The 18,716-nt window shown below is 45.1% G+C and overlaps 1 long non-coding RNA gene across 2 annotated transcripts; it reads right to left on the reverse strand.

Annotated features, from left to right (window-relative positions):
* Positions 1-7,555: 7,555 nt before the first annotated feature.
* On the reverse strand, positions 7,556-18,219 carry LOC108348530 (uncharacterized). Of its 2 annotated transcripts, XR_010059315.1 has the most exons (4): positions 17,961-18,213; positions 11,375-11,432; positions 10,848-11,013; positions 7,556-9,186 (listed from the first exon to the last, which is right to left on the reverse strand). It is a non-coding gene; the product is annotated as an uncharacterized LOC108348530 (long non-coding RNA). The 2 variants fall into 2 exon arrangements; XR_005495798.2 differs by lacking the exon at positions 11,375-11,432 and having other exon boundaries at positions 10,848-11,008; positions 17,961-18,219.
* Positions 18,220-18,716: the final 497 nt, after the last annotated feature.

An 18,716-nucleotide genomic window follows, 5' to 3' on the forward strand; every position in this document is an offset into this window, starting at 1 on the left:
CACTCAAGTCCCAGAGAGCATCTCTTAGCACAGCAAGCTTTGGGGGGCCAGCCTAGGAGGAGGCTGTAATCAGGAAGTAAAAGACGCTAACTGAAGAGTTGATAAGATCTCTCCCTGAATTTTCTCTAGCCTCTTCTTAAAGATCATGGGGGTTAGAAAGATGGCTCATATACTGTTCTTCCAGAGGACCTGAGAGGTCCCCAGTACCCATGTAAGGAAGCTCATTACCATCTGTAATTCCAGACCAAGAGGATCTGACACCCTCTTCTGGCTTCCACAGGCCTCTATATGCATATGGTGCGCATAAGCACCCTAAGGCACACACATACACAATCAATCAATCAATCAATCAATAATCAATCAATGTTTTAAAAGTCTTTACTTGTATACTATGGTGACTCTTCCCACAGCAAAGTCCTCTAGATTCCATGACTTCTCCAGCAGAAATTTATTTTCTTATAGTTTTGCCAAGTAGAAATCCAAGATCAAAATGTGGGTAGGGTTACGTTTAGACAGCTTCTGTCCTCAGCAGCCTTCTCCCTGCATCTTCTGTGGTTTTGCTGTGTGTGTTTGTTTCCTAATCTCTTCTTGTGAGAATATCAGTCACATTGGATTAAGGCCCAGCATAATGAGCTCATTTTCGCTTAATTGCTTCTTTGGAGACTCTCTCTCCAAATATAGTCACATTTTCAGGGACTGGGAACTGGAACTTTAGGGAGATACAGTTCCGCCCATGGCACGAGGTTTTCTACTTTGCTGTGAGCCCAGTTTTAAACTTTTCACTTTTATCTCTTGGTCAGCAGAGTTGATCAGGGATCAGATCCTCCTGGCGTCCCTTATCATTCCTCTGCACCCTGTGCCTTTTATAGCCAAGACCAATCCGAGCCCATTCCCTTTTACTCATCCCTTTCCAAGCATCTTAGTTAATTTTACATTATTGGGACAGAGCACCGTGACCAAGGTGACTTAGAAAAGGAGGCATTTGGAGGCTGTAGCTCCAGAGTACAGGATCACCGTGGTGGCAAACATGACAGCAAGCAGGTTAGCATGGTGCTGGGGCATCAGCTGAGAGGTTATGTCTTGATTCACGAGAGAGAGAGAGAGAGAGAGAGAGAGAGAGAGAGAGAGAGAGAGCAAAGTGTCAATGCAGCAGGAAACCTTGAAGCCCATCCCCTGTGACACACATTCTGCAGCAAGGCCACACTTCTTAATCCTCCCCAAGCAATTCCACCAATTGGGAACCAAACATTTAAATATGTGAGCTGTGGGAGCCTAAAAGGAGGAAAAAGCCAAGTCCTTTGGATTGAGTTGGTACGGAGGTCAGAAACATGGGAAGCAGAGCTGCTTTAGGGAAAGAACTAGAATGAAGGAGAGGAGAGTTGAGTTGTTTCTGAGTGATTCGGGAAAGCCTTCCAATGCTGAAACCTACCACTCTGCAAGCAACTGCGCTGACGGCTGAGATTCTGGAAAGGAAACGTATATTACCTCATTAAAAGGTAACTATTCTCCCCAGCTCTTAAGCATGGCTAAGGTGAATCTGCTTTCCCGAGCATTCCTTTAGCCAGGCTAATGGCCCATCTCTGTGGATCATCTCTTAAAGAAAAGGCAATGGCATGTTTCCACTCAGAGCTTAATTCCACTCTTTTGTCCCGGGGAGATATGCTTCCCTTAATATGCCTGCAATGCTACTCTAACACCGTGGTCAGTGCCAAAGAGGTCATGAAGTTGGAGGCCTGTTCAGTAGGACAGCTGTCCTCCTAAGATAGACACCAGAGATACTTGTGTCTAGAGAAGAGGCCACGTGAAGATGGACAGATGGAGATGGTATCATTGTAAACTAAGAGGCCTTAAGAGGAATAAACCTGCTCATACCTGGACCTAGGACATCATAAGTATAGCATTTCTATTGCATAAGCCACCCGGTTTTCAGGTGTGTATGAAACTAGAGTAGTTTAATGTCTCAGTAACTTTAATATTGCTCTATGAAGATATATGACCCAAGTAAACTTTAGAAGAAACAGTTTACTGGGGGGTTACAGTTTGAGAGTGCAAACCATGACCATCACTACTTGGCTATGGAGACAGGCAGGCAGGCGGGCAGGCAGTGCAGGCAGTGCAGGCATTGCAGGCAGTGCAGGCAGTGCAGGCAGTACAGGCAGGCAGTGCAGGCAGTACAGGCAGTGCAGGCAGGCAGTACAGGCAGGCAGTGCAGGCAGTGCAGGCAGTGCAGGCAGTGCAGGCAGTGCAGGCAGTGCAGGCAGGCAGACAGGCAGTACAGGCAGGCAGGCAGGTAGTGCAGGCAGTGCAGGCAGTGCAGGCAGTGCAGGCAGTGCAGGCAGGCAGTGCAGGCAGTGCAGGCAGGCAGGTAGTGCAGGCAGTGCAGGCAGTGCAGGCAGTGTAGGCAGGCAGTGCAGGCAGTGCAGGCAGTACAGGCAGTGCAGGCAGTGCAGGCAGTACAGGCAGTGCAGGCAGGCAGTGCAGGCAGTGCAGGCAGGCAGACAGGCAGTGCAGGCAGGCAGGTAGTGCAGGCAGTGCAGGCAGTGCAGGCAGTGCAGGCAGTGCAGGCAGGCAGACAGGCAGTGCAGGCAGGCAGGTAGTGCAGGCAGTGCAGGCAGTGCAGGCAGTGCAGGCAGTGCAGGCAGGCAGTGCAGGCAGGCACTGGAACAGCAATTGAGAACTTCATGATCTACAAACAAGAGGCAGAGAGGAGAGAGAGAGAGAGAGAGAGAGAGAGAGAGAGAGAGAGAGAGAGAGAGAGAGAGAGAGCGCTAACTGGGAATGACCTGAGCTTTTGAAACCTTAAAGCCTGATTCCAGAGACACACCTCCAAACCCTCCCCAAACAGTCCCATCAACTGAGTACCAAGTATTTAAATATACGAGCCTGTGGGGGGGGGCATTCTCACTCCAACCACTGCATCTAATATAGGGAAAATGTGAATTTCCCACAGAACAATTTGATTCATTCTTTCTTTCAATCTCACTCACAGGATCCCCCATTGCCATGACGCTCAGCACTGAGTTTTTGCTTGTTTTTTTTTCTCCATCCCCAGAGGGAGGGCTTTCTTGTACCTTTCCCCCTATGTGTAGGTTGTACACAGTGAGGGCTAATTCTAATCGGTTTCCTTTTCTGGACTGGATGCCACCAAGAGGCATGCGTCTCTTAGAATCCCCCAGAAGTCTCTGCGTGGTGTCAGATCCTGGTGCCTGGGTTGACTCAGTCTTACTGAATTGTCAAAATCTCTCCAATATGTGCTGCTTTATTGCTCTCAACATTCGCGCCTAGAGGCTGAAAGTGTCTTGTGAAAGTGCTGGGTGAATGAGAAGAACTTTGCCTTCCTTGGAAGTTTGGAGTGTCGTTCACAGAGGAGTTGTTTCGCCTCCTAATGGTCAAACAGCGGGGCATTGTTTGAAAACAAATTCATTCCAAACACAGGTCACAGGAGCATGCACGGATGCACACATAGGTGAACATGTCTAGCTCATGCAAGTCTCGTGTAGGGTTCCATCTAGGGTGGCCAAAGGAAGCTATACTCACGTAAAGACTTAGTTTCTGGAATACAAACATATATATTTTGGAAATAAACAGGACACACGATCTTCTCACCTTCTTTCTCACTGTTAGGGTTAAATTGGCAGGAAGGTCTCAAGTCAGTTTTCTCTGCCTATACCTTGGCTAGCTGCTGTTAAAAACTGGAAAGGAAGCCTTTTGTCCCGAAGGCTCAGGAACTCTCATCAGTGGCTCCCAGGGATGTGGAGGTAAGGAAATTATTTTAGGAGCCTGCTAGGTCTTTCCTGGTCTGCAGAGGAATAAAATGCACTTTCTCCAGAACAAAGACCGCCAGCCATTAACACCGAGAAACCTCCTGCTTGCCTTTTTTTTTTAACAGCTGCCATTTGTACCTCTTGGAGGAAAGTGAAGGGCATCTCCTTGCCTTGTGGTTTAAGTCAGCCTGGAAATCGTTGGGGATGATGGAGAAGCAGGGCTAATTTCCTTTGTCTCCTATTCTGCAGATAATGGTGGTCTGTGTGGGGTGTTAAAGGCCAGGCAGCCACGGTGACCCGGAGATGACTTCGTCCTTCCGAGGTTTATCAAAGGCTCCTGTCAGTCAAACTCATGCTGGGAGACTGGGGAGTGGCCATCTGGCTAGCTGTTCGGCTGAGGGGAGAAGGGAGAGCTAGGAGGTGGGAACGCTGGGCGGGTAGCAGAGGCAGGTGGAGAGGCCAGGCGCCTGGAGGTGCACACAGCATCTCCTGTGAGCGTAGCTAAGAACGAACGAACTGAGCAAGGATGCCTGCGTGCCAAGGGCAGTCATAAAAAGAGGAAGCCGGCCAGAGTCCCGACACTGGAAAGAGGAGAGACATGGGGGATTGGATGGAGACTTTTCTTTAAGCCAGTGTGATCATCTTGAATCGATTTTAAGTGGGGGAGACTGAAGGTCATTCCTGCTGCTAACCAGGCAGAGAAATCTCCGAATTGTTTCCGCGGCCGAGAGGGAAGAAAGGGAGTAAACGGCTCGCAGCAGGGCGCTGATTTCATTTAAAGCCTGACGTTTCTGATCTGAAGTCAGAATTCTTTCACCCCTGCCATGTTGATCACAAGCTCTAACAAGATATTATCAGAAGCACAAGCTATCAGGAAAGGAGGTGGTGGTGGGGGGCTGTTTTTCCCTCTTCATTCTCAGGCAAGGCTGAAACTGCTGGTTAACTAGGATGACTTGGGGGTCACAAGGCAGAGTTCCCAAAACCTTGAATGGTCCTTCCTAGTTCTCACTCACACCAACCTGGGTTGTGAGAAATCCTCCAAGGAATGGCAGTTTACACAGCTCTGGGGAAGCCCTGCCACCTCTCTGTATTGCAGACAGCATCTGGGCAAGGGTGCTTCAACAAGGGAAGTATGCATACTTCCTCTGCCTACCACATCCCTTTCCCTCCAGGCCTCTCTCCCTTCCTCCTCTTCCTCTCTCCCTTCCTCCTCCCCTTCCTCCCTTCCTCCTTTTCCTTCTGCCTTTCCTCTTTCTCTTCCTTCCTTCCCTCTTCCCCACTTCCTCTCCCTTTCCTCCCTTCCCTCTTTCTTTCCTCCCTCCTCCCTCCCCACCCCCTTCTCTCCCTCCCTCGTTTCCTGTCTTTCCTTTTCTTCCTCCTTGCTTGTCTCCTATCCTGTCTTTAGTAGAGTGTCGCATAGAATGTTCTGTTTTGGTCATTTCATAGCGTAAAGAGGCCTCGAGCACGTCCCTATTGCCCAGCACCAACAGCACCCTTAGTTTTCAGAATCACCCCATCACCTCACACTGACTCCCAGAGCCTGCCCAATAGTAACTGTTCATTCTGCTCCCCCTCCCGCCGCCCCCCGCCCTGGCAACCAACCACTTCCGGAGCCCTCATGAACTCACACACGTAAAAAGTCATTTATGGTTGGCTTGTGATTGAGGCAGTAAAATGCCTTCAATTTGCATCAGGTCAGAATTCCCTTCTTTTTGTTTTTCTTTATATGAGGAGAGGGAAGAGCATCGTGGTATGTGCTGTATTCGTAGCTAAGCAGATGTGGGCATGAGGTAAACGCTGGGTGTTTTCTTCCGTCTATGTAATGAAACGAGGTCTCTCACTGAAACTAGGCCACACCCATCCAGCCTGATTGGCTGACCCACAAGGACCAGTAACTTACTTGTCTCCGCCCCCGAGCAACGGGAGTTCCAGGCGCACTGTATCCATATGTGTCTTTTGTATGGATGCTGGACATACAAAGACAAGTCTACACACCTGCTTGGCAAGCATTGCACCCACAAAGGTATCTGTCCAGAATGTCCCACTGCATGTATTACAAACACGGGTGTCTAGTCCTTTAGCACTGCATCTGTAGAAGACTGTGTGCTGCTTTCACATATCCCTATGTAGAGCTTAGGATATGACCCAGCACCTTCACATGGGAGAAAACAAAAGCAATGAGAAGACTTCACTCGGCTTCCTCTGCCCCTTCTCTAGCCGAGGCAGAGCCTAAGACTCACAAGCTACCTTCCATTCACAGGAGCAAATACCTTCTCTCTAAAGATCCTGACAAGAATTTGACCTTACATCATGGCAGCATCCCATCCCCTCTTTGTCCTGACACCCTACCCCATAACTTTCTACTTCTCCACGGAACCTAGCATGAAATGCTCCAGTTCATCCGTTTCTTTGGGACTTCATTTTGAAGACTCCCATGCCAAGTACAATGGGTATCACATAAACTTACTATGGGCTCCTGTCTGGTTAGCCTGCCTTTTGTTTGAAGACGCATCCATGAGGATTGAGATGGTTATGGACAGCATACTTTCCTTTCTTTACCTTCTCTTGTCCTCACCACTGGCTAATAAGTACTGGATGTTTTATAGAGGTTAATAACGGGAGAGAAAACAGGGTTAAAAGCTAGCTAATACAAGTCTGTGAGCACAAGTCTCATCCCTCTAGATTGCACTCTCTGGTCAGGAGCTTGAGGCTGGATCTATCTGAGCCAGGTTTTCTGACGCCTGGATGTAGAAAGGGGGCCTGGATCCCAACAGAACACAGAGAAAGAATAAGATGTCCCATGTATCCCATGTCTGGAGTCATTTTGTTTAACTTTAAAAGAAGACATCGCAGGTCTTAATATTGCATATTGTACTATGTATAAGATTATCAACATGCTATCTCCATAGTAATGGGTTGTCTGAGTTAGACACACACACACACACACACACACACACACACACACACACACACACAAAAACAAACACACACAAAGTATAAACCTTTCCACGAAAGATGAGAAGAACCCAACATTATACTGTCACCTGAAACCACCCATTACTAGCGCCTTGTCACCTTCCTTTGAATTTCGTATTTCACAGGTAGCATCAGTAGTATCTTTGTCATCTATCTCCTGTCACATGTTTTGAACCATCTGCAAGCTGTTTGCATATCGACCAGTCCTTCCTTTGTTGATTCCTTAGTATCTCCTCAGGAACAAAGACATTTCCCTTCACAGCCACAGTGCACTTACCGTGCCCAAGTCATTGAAAATTTACACCACGTGGCTTCTTAATTAGTGACTTATATTTAGTCTTCCCCACAATCCCCAAATAAGTGTGCATGTGTTTGCTTGTATGTAAACATATACACAGATACACATATATCTAAATATAATCATAGAAATGTGTAATCCTATTAGAGATCTGACCAGGATTAAGCTAAGCATGTGGTTGTAATTTCTGGTGAGCCTCCCTTAGGTTCCACATCTGGGAGTGATGTGGAAAAGTTCTTGCAAATGCTATTCCAGTTGCTGATGTATAGAAAGAATTTGACTCCTTTCGTTCTCATTGTTACCACGACCTCAAACATATTGACGTTGTCACTAGCAGGGATAAAGAGTTAGGAAATTTAGAATGCCTGAAATTTTTGAAACTTTCATGCCTAAATATCTCCGGAGATATTTGGAGAGAGGGAGGAGGGCCAGACATTACTTCCATAACTCAGTCACATGTTGGCTGAAGCATTCTACTTCTGCTCTTGAATTACTTCTGAAAGAAGAGAGGACCGTGTTTTTGGTTTTAGTATATGATTAACTCATTTTAATGTAAAATCTAAATGTCATTTCGAATGCCCACTAGTGAAACGCTGTACGGCACCAAGTTTATATATGAGGGAAATGAATGCTGGGTGTCTAGGGTCTCTGACCCAGACAGTGAAGAGTCACTGTTGTCCTCATTTTCTCGAACCATGCAAGCAACCCAAGGACACACAACCAGCGTCATTATTCAATAAGTGTTCCTGACTTCACAACCAGTCAGAACAGTTCAAGGCTGTTGAAGAACCTGGATCAGCAGAATTCTGTCACCGTGGGAGGCTGTAGTAGATTTATACATAATGCCCGATACACATTTTCATAGGCCTTTCATAAAGAAGTTTCATGTGCACAGCGAGATGAAAAGGGGCATGGGGAGATTTTCTCTACCGTCTTCTTCCATCCATAGAGATCCTATTGTTGTCCACAGCATCCACCCCAAGGGAACTCTTTGTTTTTGTTTCTTGTTTTTTTTTAACTTATCTTCTTTTAAGTGTTTTCCCTGGATATATCTATGTCTATGTATCATGCTCATGCCTGGTGCTCATGGTGGCTAGAGATGTCAGATCCCCAAAACTGGAGTGAGAGATATCTGTGAGCTACTAGATGGGTACCAATGCTCCTAACTGCTGAGCCATTTCCCCAACCCCCGCCCCATGGCTACTCTCATGATAGCTGACGAATTCACTTTGGCATAGTCTCGTCAGACAAGTTTTGAACTCACGTTATTGGTGTTGTACTCACAGAGGTTCTGACAGATATCCATTGTCACATTATCGTTCCCTACAGAGCATCTCCACCGCCCTACAATCGCCCTGTGCTCTGTGCATTTATATATTTTAAAAGCCAGAATCGCCATTTTGTTGAAAGAGCCACTTGGCCCCAAGCAGAGGTCAACCAAAGATTGTTCTTAAAGTTACATGATAGGAGGATGGGAATTTTCAATAGGAAAGGTGTGTGGAACTGGGACATTATTTTGCTGACTCCTTCATTTTCATGGCTTAGTCACTAATGCTAAGTAGACTTCGAATACTCTTACATAAAGCCTGACATTTCAAAGTTTTGTCCTTTTTGAGAACCATTAAAAAAAAGTTTTTTGTTCAAAGTCAGTTTATCTCTCCGGAGGGGAGGATGTGCCGGACCTAGTCGGCTGGAACATTTGTTTTTCTTCAGTTCCGATATTGTTACATTTCTATGTACCTGAAGTGCTACCTTACAGAGTTTTTGCCTGAGGTTGTCAGTATTTTAGATGAAAGCCCGTGGACTCGCCACCTGGTGGCTTTGAAAACTCACCAAGTATGGTGACTTTGTAAGACACCGCGGTCACGGAGAGCAGAATAGAACAAACAAGGTGAGCCTAAGTGACCGTGAGCAAGCAATGGAAACATTCCTCCCCGTGTGCTATTAACACATCCTTGTCCACCGAAGGGCAAAATCAGAAAGGTGCCCAGGAGGGTAGGGGTTGGGGACCAGGTCATGGCTGGTCTGTGTTCATATGCTTGTTTTGTTCAATGTTTAGTAAGATCTGCTTGGCTCAACCTCAGATGGTCCAGAGTGGTTCGATTTTATACATTGTTTGCATTTATCTCCTTGCTCCTTCCATTTCTTCTGAGGGAGAAAAGAGAGGAAAGAGAGTGGCTGTCATAATTCCACTTGATGTATCCTGAGAAATAGCACGTACACGGGGGTGGGGGGCAGGCAGACAGACAGACATACACAGACACATAAATGCCCACACACAGAAAAGAGAGAGAAACAGACAGAGACATACAGAGACGGGCAGACAAAAAAACAGACAGACGGGCACATTTGCACACACACAGACACTCACAGAAAGAGAGAGGGCAAGAAAGAGGGAGAGGGAAGGAGAGAGACAGACATGGACACACACACAAACCACACACATACACACACATATACACAAACACACACAACTCACACGTGGACACTTTTGTACACACAGACACACACACAACAGAGACCCACACAGACACACACACATAAACACACACACTCACACACCATACACACACTATTTTGACTCGACACTTTATAGACATCTGAGGTAAATGTCAGAAGGATGTAGTAAAATGACTTCATGGTTATCTTGGTTTAATTAACAGACTTCCTGGTAAAAGGAAGGCTAAGGTGGGGTGGATATTTAGCAAGTATTAAATTCGGATAATGGAATTAAAGGAAAATGCCACCCCAAGCTCGGACTTCCTTACTTATCTTGACAAGTTTTGGATCATTTTATCCATGGCAATGCTATGCTTGGTGAACCCCATAGGTGCACCCCTAGCCCTTCAGTCTGTATGAGGACCTGTCTTACATCCCCACCATTAGAAAGCCCAAAGAGAAAAAAAAATGTACTTCTTCATTCAGCTCTTGCACTGCAAAAAATAATAACAGTATACAATTATCAGATGAAAAATTTCCAATAAAGCACTGGTGGCCTGAAAACGATCAATAGTTTCTGTCTTTGTGCTGTCAACTTGTTGTAGGCCTCTGGGAGAGACAGCATCCAAGGAAGAAGGCTTGGTTGAGCAATGAAGCATTGTATAGAGAAGTCCCTGAACAGCGCTGAGCCAGCTGCCATGAGGCTCCTAAGGTGTGCCATTCTGGAGTCTATTTGGATAGACTCAAAGGCCAAGATCAAGCTTATGAGACCGAGTGCTGTATGTCTAGCTGTGGAGATTGGAGTCTGTTTGGAATGTGACAGGAGAGCCATTATCATATCCCTTGCTGGCATCAGCAGCCTTCCAGGTTTGCCCTAGAGTATCTTACCTTTACATGCCAGGAGACCAGAGCGCTTTATCCTAATGCTGGGGATTAGCAGGGTAATCAGCATAATTGACCTGGTCCCCATCCTGAGCATGGTGTCTCTAGGGGGAATCTAGGGCTCTATAGTCTATTAGAGCCTGTGTTTACTTGTCACTCAAACGGTGAGCAGGCGGCTAGACAAAACCTCGGGCAGGGCTGGAAGATGGCAGAAAAGGATTCCAGGGACAGGCGAGTAGGGATGGAGGCTCCCAGGTATGTGTGTCTAAGACATCCACATACAGCAGAGAGGCTGATGCCTTTGTTTGAAGTCTGACTGAAGCACAGCATTGAAACAAGCCAGTAATCAGGCCTTCGGGGAAGATTGGAGGGAACGGACTTTAAAGGAAGTGTCACTGGTGTCGTGATTAGGAGAATGAATTACACGTGTGTGCAACCCGAACCGGCATGATCAGGATCTTCAATTTTGGGGAGGCCTGACTACTTACCACCTCTATGATAGGACGGTTGGGGTTCCTAGCGATATGAATGTTACTTGCGTTGAGAACCCGTTGGGGTTTCCTGAGATCTCTCGAGCATTTGCATCTCGAGTGTTAAACGTGCCTTGACCTTCCAGGTCCCATCAGGCTCAGGTAAATATTTCCAGTGGCTGTACTAGGCAGGGAGATAGAAATAATCAGTATACAGTAATCTTTTACCAACTCCAAAGGAGTGAATTTCTGGAGTCTGCCTCTGATACTGCAGTGTCTCTGGACCCACACTTAACTGATTCTATGCTGTACACCTTCCCTTTAAGGGAACCGTCTGATTTCAGAGCCCACGGCGCCCTCGTTCCCAGGCTAGAGAAGCAATGAATGTGTTAAGAGCTTTAGAAATAACAGCCTCAGCAGCTTGAGTCTTCCTTCTATTATTCAGGGAGAAGGGTTGTCAGAGCCATCTTTCCCAGGAGGGTCCTGCCAACCTCTGAGAAGCAGATCCTGTGGGGGCAGAGAGGATGTGGCCACTCAGCAGTTACCTTGGTTTCCGAGAAACGTCTCCACCCTCCAGTTGCTTCTGAAAGTGCGTCTGTTTGCCTGTTAAAGGGAATGCATGCTGAGTTCTCTTCTCAGCTTATAAATTATGCTGTATTAACGCTGGCAACAGTTTCACCCTCTCTGTGTAAACACGAGGCAGTGCAGAATGGGAAGGGGGTGGGAAGGGCTGGCTGCCAGGACCCAGCGGAGACTCGTGCGCAGCTCTTTGAATGTCGAGCGGGTGTTCGCACCAGCATTAGGAGTGGGCTTCCTAATACCTGTCTTCCATCAGGCCCTTTCATTATGAGTGCTGATAGCACTGGGGTTTGCTTGTATGACATACACGGTCAGATGAATTCTGTTGACTCGAATAGCCCCAAGAAACATACTTCTTTTCAAAGAAAAAAAAATTCAGGTTCATTTATAGCATTTGAAATTCTAATGTGGGTCCATTTGGAAAGCTCTAATTATAAATCTGGTATTTCTCAATCGATCAGTTGTAAGTATTCTTTATATAAATTTGAATGCTTTCTCTTACTCTGTCATGTGTTAGGAGGAAAGGAACACCGAACCGAGAACAAAAGCAGGAAATAACCACCGGAAGATGTTTTGTTCAGCTTACCAGGTTTGTTTTAGAGATCATTTTATGCTGCCCAGTTTTTGATGGGCAGGAAAGCCCTTTAAAGCAAAAGAAGGACGTCTAAACACAGAATGTACTGTCTTCCGTTTCGACGCTGGGTGTGGTGCTTGATACCTATAACCCCAGCATTTAAGAAGCTGACCCAGGAGGGCCACTGGGTTTTATGTAACATGACAGCCCCTCTCCTTCTATCTCTCTATCTCTCATATCTGAACCGGAGAGTGGTCCTTAGTCTCTTAGAAGGAGGATACCCTGACTGAATAGCTCCTGCTGCAGGAGATGAAATTCCAGCTCAAACAAGCCTATTTGATAGAGGGATTGCTAGCTTCCTGTGAAGTATAAGGTCGATTTCAGGGCTACCTGAACCATGGGCTAAGAACCTCCAGAGGCCCTTCTCCTTGCCTTTCTCTCAGCACTATACAGCTCAGGCTTCAGCGGTAAAACAAGAGGAGCAGATACGGGCAGTGTGGTTGTCAGACCCTTGGTTCCATCTCAGTATAACTGCAATGTTAGTATCATTTGATCCCAAGATACCACCAACCACCGGATGGCTATAGTTCTTCCTTGTTTGCACCTGTGGGGTGAAAGAATTTCTCACTTAAGGTGGAATTAGCTTCATTCTCTTTGGTCTATGTGGTCAGCAAGGTCCTAGAGCCTACAGAGGAGTGGTACTCACAGTTTGATTCAGGCTCTAAGTGTGAACCAAGTGGTATAAGGGACAGAGATGAGTTGGGTCTAGGGACTTACTAGCAACTTCAATGAGCTCCTTGTGGTGCACTGTGAAGGATTCTCATAACATAAGATGGCTTGGTTTAGGACGTTAACTGTGATGTCATATTCTCAGTAAAGCTATAATGACAAGAGTCAGGATCAGAGGCATGGAGAACTCCTTCACCCTACTCATGCCAGACTTTCTCTTCTCTTTGACTCACCAGCCATCACTAAGTCTTTTCTCCAGTCATGGAAGATTCTAGTTTGAAAACAACCATTAGACATGGGATAGCAAGAATTAAAACTCAACTAACACATGGTTACATAAAGCCGGGGACTGTCCTCTCCGAAGGTTGAGACGTGCTGAACTTATGCCCAAGGTCCATTTGCCAATGGTGGTTCACTTTCACAGTGTCATGGAAACGCTTCGTCATCTGTTCATGGAAAGTGACCCAGAGAAATGACTTTACAAGTGGATGACAAGACAAAGCAGACCACAGAATTACCTGACAGAGGATTTCTCGAGGGAAAATTACACATAAGAAACTCAACTAGAATGTTGTATATGCTTGAGAGTGTGTCCTTTACCTACAACATAGGAAATGTACTTTAGATTTGTGTTCCTTCAATATTTTAAATCTGTACTCATTTATTTGTGATTGGTGTGTGTGTGTGTGTGTGTGTGTGTGTGTGTGTGTGTGTGTGTGTACTCTAAAGGCAACTTGGGGTAGCCAATTCCTTCCTTCTGTCATGTGCTTTTGGGGAGATTGAGCATGGGTCATCAGGTGTAGCCACAAGTGCCTCTATTCTTGCTGACTCCTAATTTTAAGAGTTTTGTGAAAACAAAAACAAAAACAAAAACAAAAAAACCAACAACAACTCTCAAAGAAATTACGGAAGTAAGCAAATTAACATTTATGTCCTGTCACTCTTTGGTTCATTCTCATTCTCTCTCTCTCTCTCTCTCTCTCTCTCTCTCTCTCTCTCTCTCCCTCCCTCCCTCCCTTCTTCCCCTCCCTCCCTCCTCTTTCTTCCTTCCTTCCTTTCTTTCTTTCGAAAGGGGTTCTATTTATTTGAAATTCTGTTTTGTAAGTGTAGTCATGCTTCTCAGCATGAAGTCACTAGGGACAGAGTTAGTAGTTACAATCAAAACCATTAAACCAAGAAGAGTCATTAGGTCCAGTCAGGATAGAGTGATTGAGTGTCAGCGGGTCACACATGAGATGTGCTCTTTGCTAGTTTTATCTGGTAAAAGCAATGGAATGGAAGGAAAGAAACTAGTGGTGGCCATTTTACTGACAAAATAGCTTTAAAAACACCATTTTTCTTTTACTTCCAGAGAAATTGCTCAGGGACTGTTTTGGTTGACCAGTAGGACAAATTCAATCTCTAATGTACTTCTGTGTCTTTATGAATTACCCCTGCTTTGGGTGCTGAGCCTGTATCAGTCCTGCCCAGGCTTATATATGATATAATATATAATATATAATAATACTTATATATTATATATTATACATTATTATACATTCATATCTGAAACATAACATATACATTATATATTATGTTAGGAAACCAGCCAATCATGACTGAAGTCCCTGAAACCATGAGTCAAAATTATTCTTTTTTGCTTTAAGCTGCTGTAGCTCAGGGGAGATCCATGTGCCTATCTAGCACTGCAGAGGCTAGAAGAGGGTGTCAGCTCCCGTGGAACTGGAGTTAGGCAGTTGTGAGCCAACATGTGGATTGTGGGAACTGAACCACTGGCATTGTAAGAGCAGTGAGTAATCTTCTCTCTTGGAGCCATTTCTCTAGTTCCTACTTTGACTTGTTAACCAAAGGTCAATCAAACCCATGGGGAGCTTGTGCAGAGCTGGTGGTAACTGGATGAGTTGGGAAGCTTTGTTGAAAACTCCCCAGAGGAGGCCTGGGGAGATGGCTCAGTGAACATAAGTACTTCTGACTAAGCAGAGGAACCTGAGTTCAAACTCTCAGAACCCAAATAAAGCCTGGCAAAGTAGTCCACATCTGAAATGGCAGTGCTTATTTCTACAGTGGGATTCTAGATGGGCTCAGAAGGTCATGGGTCAGCTAGCCTGAATTACCCAGATGCAAAGCCAAGACTAGACTGCTCTCTTACCTCACATCAGCACTGTGGTATGCTTACCTGCACTAACACAGCCTCTCTCTCTCTCTCTCTCTCTCTCTCTCTCTCTCTCTCTCACACACACACACACACACACACACACACACACATACATGCACAGAGAGAGAAAGAGAGAGAGACAGACAGACACACAGAGAGACACAGATTCACATACAGACATGTACACACACAGATAGCACACACAGACACACACACAGACAGACAGACACACACAGAGACAGACAGACAGACAGATGCACACAGAGAGACAGATAGACACACAGAGACACACAGATACAGATTCACATAGATATAGACACAGATACACACAAAGAGATAGCACACACACACACACACACACGCAGGCAGACACAGACAGATAGACACAGAGATAGACACAGATTCACATACAGACATAGACGCAGATACACACACACAGACACACAGACACACAGACACAGACACACACACACACACACACACACACACACACACACAACCAGTAGAATTTCAAATTACAGGAAATCTTCAGCAGACATGACTGGCAGAGTCAGAATCATTCATGTCATCGTGAATATTGCTTCTGCTCATTACGGTTTAAGTCATGGGGTGGTATTGGTAGAATAGATGGAACTCAGGTAGGGTTTTATTTGCGTGTAATGACTCCGCATGTAATGAACAATGAAAGCTACTATAAAGGGGAAAATAATGTTGGTTATTTCACTTTTTAAAAGCCGCACAGAGCAGCATCTGAGGGAATGGACTCTGCACCAGCGAGGTCCTCAGCTGCTGCAACGCCTTCCTTGCAAGCTTGAGGCTCTGATTTCCATCCCAAGAAGCTGAGTGTGTTGGTGTGCACTTAAAATCTTGGAAAATGGAGACAGGAAGACCGTTGGGGCTTCCTGGGCAGCCAGTCTGGGAAAGAGTGTCTCAAAAGAAAAAGAAAAAGGCAGATGGACAGACAGACAGAATAAAAAAAGAAAGAAGAAAAGTACCTGAGAAACAAACCATAAGGTTGTCCTCTGACCTGTGTGTATGTGTGTGTGTGTGTGTGTGTATATATATATATATATATATATATATATATATATCCCAACAAAAATAAATTAGAAATTTCCCCCAAATAAATAAGTGTCCACCAAAGGAAATTAGAGACACAGACGCCTTTGCTTCCTACTGCCCTCTCCCACCAAGAAATAGCAGGAAAATAAAAATCGGTGTTTTGGTTTTCAAGGTATAGTGAGGAGAATTTTTTAAAATATGCTTTCGAATCCTCAGAGACTTTATAATTTATCAGGAAAGACACATTCTTCCTAATGAAAGGTTACTGACCTTCATGAAAGCGACAGTTCAATTACAGCCCATTCATATGCAGAGCAGTGTTGATAAAGGACAGGGCGATGTGACTGGCATAGCAAAGAAAGGGAAAATGTCTGGGAAATTATTATTCGCTTCTTAAAAGTTTAATTGTGAAACAAGAATAATAAATACGATCGCTCAGGTGGCAGAATCCTTTCTTCTCCGGCCCTGTGCTCCATTAGATCTGCTCCGTTGGCTGTGCTGGCTGCTTGCTTTTCTTTTTGCTCCCTAATATTCCTGCCTTTTTAATCCTCTAAACCGCTAAGGCTAACAGATCAGAAAGCCCTGGGGGTTCTGAAATGCTGGGTTTCAAAACGAATTTCCCCCACTCTCCTTTTTGACTGGCAAGGCAAGCTGGAACACGTCTTGGTGTTATTTTAAGTGTTTGACTACCATTTAGAGGTTGAAATAGATGGAGAGGCCACGGCCACCCCCTCAGCCACCCACCCAGTCATGCCCAAGCTCCAAGGAGGTAGGCAAGCCCCTCCTGGGCTGAGACTAGCTAAGCAAAGCCTGGCTAGACTCTCTGGAGCCAGCCAGCAGCCAGACTTGAGTGACATCTGCAGGTTCTGTTTGCTGAGCCTGTCCAGGTGTGGGGAAGACATCTGATTGCCACTTAGACACACAACTCTTTGGACTTGCTCACCAGAACCACGGCTCTCCATCAGCAACTGCTATAGAGATCACTTCCCTAACAATACATTTTTTTCCTCCCTTAAAAGTAAACGGCATCAGACTCTAAAACTTGGGAGGCGGCCAACACAAATATTTGAAGCCAAAGCATTATTTTCATTTTTAATATCTTACCTCGGAATTTAATATCAGCCAGCTATGTGTGTGGTGCGGAGGAGTTGGTGAACAGGGTGAAAGGAATGGAAACTCTGAGAAAGCCTACATGTTCCCAACACCTATCAGACGGCCTGGCACACGGTGGCTTTTCAACGTTTGTTGATAGATCGCTAGAACTATCCAGCATTGCTCTTCCGTCTCTTGGATGAGCTGTGTGATTCATGAACTTCTCTCTCGAAATACCCACCCTCTCATTTACTCTTGGGTTTCTTCTCCTTCTACTAGTCCTGAGACATGGATTTGGCCTCAACTCACCATGAATCCTTACGTAAGATCTTTGAAATGTTTTTTAACCCTGGCGTTACCGCAGGGTTAATAAAGCATGATTGCTGTGGATTTAGGCTGTAATTTGGAGATTTAATGGCCCCAGCAAATATGTGTTAAAGACTTGGCCCCCTCTGAGAATGTTCAGAGGTGAACTTTTAGGAAAGCGATTGAATCAGGAGCTGCTCGAACTCAATGGATACATTGATGGATCAAGGAAGGTATAGAGTCATACTTGGCTGACATTACTCTGAGGTGGTAAAAATCTAGGGGGTTGGGGATTTAGCTCAGTGGTAGAGCGCTTGCCTAGCAAGCGCAAGGCCCTGGGTTCGGTCCCCAGCTCCGGAAAAAAGAAAAAAAAATCTAGGATGTAACGTCTGATTGGATGATTTAAGTCGCTGGGGGTGTGTTCTCTTGATGAGTCTCCTCCCCTACCCTTTTCGATACTACCCCGCTGCCAGCCTCCATCTCCTAGCTACCATGAGCCAAACACCTCTGCTTTCCCACACACTTCTGCCAAAATAGAGTCAGCACAGCTCAGCTTCAGCAGAAAGACACTACAGTAACCAGGGGAACCATAGAACGGAGTCCTTGAAACCTTATACCAAAATAAACCTCTCACCTTTATTTTCTCCTTTGATTTGCTTGGGCACTTTTTTGTCACGGCTGAGACAAATGGCTAATGTGCCAAAGAAAGTGTTAGGCTGGCTTTGTTCCCGGGCCCTCGGTTCTTTTGATGCAGCCTTCATTTCTGCATAACCCAAAGGACACATCTCTGTGCTGAGAGATGTCGTAGAAAATATCCTTTCAATTTACATTGTTCCGGGCTGCAGATTTAGGATCGTCCAGACTCCGAGCTCTGAGATGCCTTTCAGTTCTAGTTCCGTGGTCAAAAAAGATGAATTCTGCCCTTTGTGACTATAAATCTGCGTACACGTGGCACGTTCTATCTATTGTGACATTGTTCCTTACATTTTCCCCAATATTTGTTCAATTTTGTTATTGCTCAGCACCTTGATGTAACCATGAACAAATTTCCTTTGGGACAAAGGAATATATATATATATATATATATATATATGTATATATATATATTCCATATATATGTATATATATATATTCCATATATATGTGTATATATATATTCCATATATATGTGTATATATATATTCCATATATATGTGTATATATATTCCATATATATGTGTATATATATTCCATATATATATATATGTATATATATATGGATTTTCTGTTTAATAAATATAAACCCTGGAGATGCATAGAGCAATCTTTCAAAATCTGCTCTGTTCAATTCTTTTTTATTTATCAGTGTGTTACAGCATCATTGAATGCACGGGACATGCAAGTGATAGAA

This window comes from Rattus norvegicus, chromosome 17 (genome assembly GCF_036323735.1).
Source record: "Rattus norvegicus strain BN/NHsdMcwi chromosome 17, GRCr8, whole genome shotgun sequence".
NCBI classification, from domain to species: Eukaryota; Metazoa; Chordata; class Mammalia; order Rodentia; family Muridae; genus Rattus; species Rattus norvegicus.